The sequence below is a fragment of the Nicotiana tomentosiformis genome, chromosome 3 (assembly GCF_000390325.3).
Source record: "Nicotiana tomentosiformis chromosome 3, ASM39032v3, whole genome shotgun sequence".
In the NCBI taxonomy this organism is placed as follows: domain Eukaryota; kingdom Viridiplantae; phylum Streptophyta; class Magnoliopsida; order Solanales; family Solanaceae; genus Nicotiana; species Nicotiana tomentosiformis.
The window spans coordinates 55653821-55659756 of NC_090814.1; positions in this window are offsets into that span (position 1 = coordinate 55653821).

Genomic DNA, 5936 nt, shown 5'->3' on the forward strand with positions numbered 1-5936 from the left:
TTAGTCAAATTTCGGGCTGATGGTGTGTGGTATGAAAACTGAGTTGCATAAGATGCTAATAGCGAACCTTGGCCATCATTCGAGGACGAATGATCTTATGTGGGGGAGGATGTAAGGCCCCGTGAAATTTTCCTAAAAATTGGGGTTTCGTGATGCCGAGGCAGGTGTAGAGGTTAATAATAGTAGAAATTCTTAGCTCGCCGCGGTTCAGACTTTTTGATTGAACAGTGCACTGGGGAGTTGAAGGAAAATATTTGGCAGAAATAGGCATTTCTGCGGCCCATTCTGCGGCCGCATAATCACTCTGTGGGCCGCAGAATGGTCGCAGCGTGACTCAGTTTTCTAGGTCATTTTGATGTCATTTTCGCGGTCCATTATGCAACCGCATAACCGTTTCGCGAGCCGCACTCTTGTCGCACAATCAGTCTTGAAGTTTTGTGGAGGGAGGTTCTGCGACACATTATGCGACCATAGAATAGGTCTGCGTGCCGCATAGTGATCGCAGACCCGCTCAGTTCCTTTCCTATTTTGGCACCCAATTTGTGCGGCCGATATGCGGACCACATATCCATTTTACGGTCGCATATCCCGTTCCGGGGCTTCATTTTGGGGTTTTTTAAACCCGACCCTTTTTTGATTAAAACATATGCCATAGTCCATTTTGAGCACATTGCTGATATTTTAAAGTGAGAAAGAGAGTTCTTAGAGTGGGGAAGTAACCTTCAACCTATTATCCACCAATTCTTGCTCAATCATTGTGGATTAACAAAGGAAGTATTCATTCTAAAGGTAAGAATCTATGCCCTAGCTCTTAATTTCAAAAATGTTCTAAAAGGGGAGTAATTAGCAAGACAATTATTGGGTGTGGGGGTTGTTATCTTGCATGCATGTGTTATCAAAGAATGTGGGAAGGCTGTGAGCTAAAAATGGTAGAGAATGGGTTGGGGAATGATAGAATCCTCCATAAAAGGACCTTGAAACCTTAATGCACACCTAGTGTTTGATAAAATGCTTAAATGAGCTAGAACCATGATCATCCTCCTAATTTTTGGTTCAATTTGTTATATTTCTAAAATAGATTGAAGTTGCTAAGAATTCCGGAATATTTTAGAGTTTAAGGAAGCTAAATTGAGGTATGTTGGCTAAACTCTTCTTTAAGAATTGGAACCCAAATATCCTTGTAAGTTCCAAGATATTTATTACAAATCGAGTATTCCGAATAAGTTTTGTGACAAAGATATATTTTCAATTCGTGTTTCAAATGGTCTTATCATATTGTATTATAAATTGAGGATGTGTTCCAAACTATGGATTATGTATCTACATGTTATGATTCCAAGTCATGATTTATGTGGAAACTATTATGCCAAGTTGTGTAGAGATGGTGACTTGGGGTTACACCTCCACCCGCATATTGGGGTGAGGCGGCAGGGCCACTTTGTGTATGATTTTGGCATTGTTGTTGCACCACCACCCATCTGAATATATTGGGGTGAGGCGGCATGGATGCTTTGTGTAGGTTATTGTATTGTTGATGCATTTCCACCCCCATATATTGGGGTGAGGCAGCGGGCCCCCTTTGTGTGAAAATAGGTATTGTGTTTACACCTCCACCCGCATACATTGGGGTGAGGCGGCAGGGCCGCTTGAGTAGAGTTTTGGTATTGTGTTTACACTTCCACCCGCATACATTGGGGTGAGGCAGCGGGCCCGCTTTTTGTGGAAATAGTTACATAGGATCTCATCTTGAATTCTATAAATTTTAATGATAGCTCTTGATAAGCTTGCTTTGGTTTAAATGGCTATATATGCTGTTCTATGGTCGCCTTGATCCATTCATACTGTATTTTCGAGTTTCTTAAATTGGTGTTTGGTTTTCATACTAGTACTATTCGACATGTACTAACGTCCCTTTTGTCGGGGGCGCTGCATCTTTAATGGATGCAGGTGGTTCCACAACGAAGGATACTGACCAGTGATAGCGGTGCTCATTCTTCCCAACTGACTTGGTGAGCCCCATCTCATTCCGGGGTTGTGCATCTTTTGTTTCTTATGTGTTTTTTTGGTCTAGCCGGAGCCTTGTTTCCAACACTATCATTGTACTCTTTGGTATTTTAGAGGCTCCGTAGACTAAGTGTGGGTTGTGTATGGGTGTTAGGAATGTTAAACAAGTTGTGTTGTGATTAAATCACTTGTTCCATATTGAACCTTGAAGAGGTGTGTGTGTGTGTGTTTTGAGACTTATTAATGGAGTAACTAATGGTAATGAATTGGTATTGCAAGCATAATCACTTTACTATTTGAATAATGAAAACATATATTCTCTTTATTCATGAATGAGTTGGGTAGAAGGAAATCTAATACGCTTGCTCGGCCGGGTTCACTAGGTTGAGCGCCGGTCGCGCTCCTCGATTTTGGGGTGTGACAGGTATCTAACGTCTAATTATCGAGATAGGGTCTGGTTAAAAAGTTAGAAAAAATGAAGCCCCGATGCAGATCTGTGGTCGTATATGCGATCGCATAATGCTTATGCGGTCTGCGGAATGGACCGCATAATGGCTCTCCAAAACTGGGCACTCCTGCCTTACTCTGTGCCCGATTCTGCAATCTACAGACCTATTCCGCAATCGCATAATGGGCCGCAGAACTTTCCTCCGAAAATGTTTTGTGTTGGATCTGCGATGGGTTGTGTGGCCCGGGAAATGATTATGCGGCCGCATAATGGATCGCATAATGGTCCAAAAATTTTGCCCAAGTTCTGCTTCAGTCTGCGGCAGCCAAAAATTTTCTTCAACTCCCTAACGCACTGTTCAACCCCAAAGAGCCGAACCGTAACGAGCAAGCTCGCCGCGAAGAATCTCTACAATCATCAATGCATAAGTCTACCTCGGCATCATGAAATCCTGGGTTTTAGGTAAAATTCTACGGGGCCTTACATCCTCCCCCGCTTAGGATCATTCATCCTCGAATGAGGGTCAAAATTCACCATTAGCACCCAATGCGACTCAGCTGCTATAACACACACCAACAGTTCCAATTTTTTGACTAACTCCCTAAATTTCCAAAAACTTCGATTGAGTTTTCCCTATAACTAGGCCTATCCACCTGCCAGAGAATCCCAGAAATCAACCCTAACAACACAACCACAACACAACGATGTACAACAATATGGAAACAACACCGGCGACAACGCCATAAATATTTCATTACCAAGAGGGAGTATCCTTAACATAAGCTGTAGAGGGGAAAATCATAATTTGTTGAAAATTAGCTCTTAACATCATGGATACAATTACATAGCTATTCAAATAAATTAGGATGCTTCTTCTTCATCTCTTCCTCGGCCTCCCATGTTGCCTCTTCGACTTGTTGGTTTCGTTCAATTGGACCCTCTGGTAGGGTCAACACCAGTGTCGTAGTTAATCTTGATTTCAACTCTTGGAAGCTCCTTTCACAAGCATCTGACCATTGAAACTTCACTGCCTTCTATGTCAATTTAGTCAATGGAGAGGCAAGAGTGGAGAACCTCTCCACAAATTTCCTGTAATACCCGGCTAAGCCCAAGAAACTACGAATCTCTGTTGGAGTCGTAGGTCTAGGCCAATTCTTCACAGCTGCAAGAATGTAACAGATTCCTTCTCTAGAGACTACATGACCTAAGAATGTAATAGATTCAAGCCAAAATTCACATTTTGAAAATTTTGCATACAACTTGTGTTGATATAGAGTTTGTGTCCTGAGGTGATCAACATGGTCCTCTTGACTTCGTCATTGAACACTATCACAAAGGAGTCAAGGAAAGGCTTGAAGACTCGATTCATAAGGTCCATGAAAGCTGCCGGGGCATTTGTTAGCCCAAAAGACAGTACTAGAAATTCAAATTTCCCATACCGGGTCCTGAAAGCTGTTCTTGGAATATCCTGCTCCCTGATCTTCAATTGGTTATACCCGGATCTTAAATCAATCCTAGAGAAATATTTAGCACCATGCAATTGGTCAAACAAATCATCTATCCTTGGCAATGGGCACTTATTCTTGATCGTGACCTTGTTAAGCTGCCGATAGTCAATACACATCCTTAATGACCCATCTTTCTTTCTTATAAAGAGGACCGGTGCGCCCCAAGGCGACACACTCAGCCTGATAAAACCCTTGTCTAATAAATCCTTCAATTGTTCTTTTAGCTCCTTCAATTCTGCTTGTGCCATTCTGTAGGGTGGAATAGATATAGGATGTGTGCCCAACATCACATCAATCCCGAAATTAATCTCCCTGTCTGGTGGGATCCCAGGGAGCTCATCCGGAAAGACCTCCAAAAATTCATTCACAACAGGCACAGACTCAAGTGTAGGTGCCTCAGTATTGGTGTCCGTAACCCAAACCAAATGGTAGATACACCCCTTGAAATCATCTTCGTGGCCTTAAGGTAAGAAATGAACCTACCCTTCGGCACCACATCATCCCCATTCCATTCAATCACTGACTCATTTGGAAATTCAAACCTCATGGTCCTCACAATCAAGCTTAGCAAAACATGAATAAAGCCAGTCCATCCTCATTATTACATCAAAATCAACCATCCCCAGTTCAATGAGATCAGCTAGGGTGTACCGACCACGCACCATGACAACACAATCCCTATAAACCCGTGCAATGATAATAGACTCACCAATCGGAGTAGATACAGAGAACGACTCATGGAGGTGTTCCAGTTCTATCCCAAATTCCATAGCAACATAGGGAGTGACATAGGACAAAGTGGATCCGGGATCAATAAGAGCATACACATAATGAGATTAGACAGTCAATATACATGTGATAACATATGGAGAAGTCTCTGAACTCTGGCGACCCTTCATAGCATAAAAACGGCTGGGTCCTCCTGAATTTGTGTACCACCCCTAGATGCACCATGCCCTGCGGGTGCTGGGGTGCCTCGAGCTGGAGGAGGTGCTGCGGATGTAGTAATTGCAGAACTGGCTGGCTGTGCTGTACCCCTGCCCATGCTGTGGTGAGAAAAACGGCAATCCCTCTGAATATGACCCCTCATTCCACACCCGTAGCATATGGGCTGGTCCATAAAGCAGGTCCCAAAGTGCATCTTCCCGCAACTAGGGCATGGGGGCCTCCGTTGCTGCTAAAATCTCCCACCAGACCGACCTTGCTAGTAGGATCCTCTGTTACCCTGGCAGGGCCTAAAACGGCTCCCCTACTGCTAACTGGGCCCCTGACTGAAGACTGAGCAAAAGACTGGGATGACCCTGATGACACTCCCCTGAATGTTGACCTACCACCACTACCACCTGAAGAACTAGCAAAGTTTCCCGCGGACTAGGTCTTGCTGCTGCCCTCACGCTCCATTCTATTCTTCAATTTGTGGGTCTCTGTGGCTTGAGAAAATGCCACCATCTTACCATAGTTCGTATCAGAATTCAAGGCAGTTATAGCGGCCTCATTGATAACCAATGGGCTAAGGCCCTGCACAAACCGGCACACTCTAGCCTCCATAGTGGGCAACATGTAGATGACATATTTGGAAAGGTGCGCGAATCTCATATGATACTCCCACACACTCATGCTACCTTGCTTCAGGCTCTCAAACTTGGTGGCACGGGCTGCCTTAGCCTCGGCATGGAAGAAATGATCAATGAAAGCATCGGCAAACTCACTCAACCTCGCCAGAGGGCTCCCCTCCTCACGGGAGTCCTCCTAATTATAGATGTTGTCGACAAAACATCGATAAGAAGGACTCTACTAGACACGGCTCCGATACTTTCTAGGACACTTTAAAACCTTAGGCTCTGATACCAAGTTTGTCATGCCCCGACCTCGGGGAGCGCGACCAGCGCTCAATAGAGTTACCCCGGTTGAGCAAGCTTGTACAGCACCGTCTACCCAACTCACCCATGAATAAAGAGAACAATACATTTCATTAA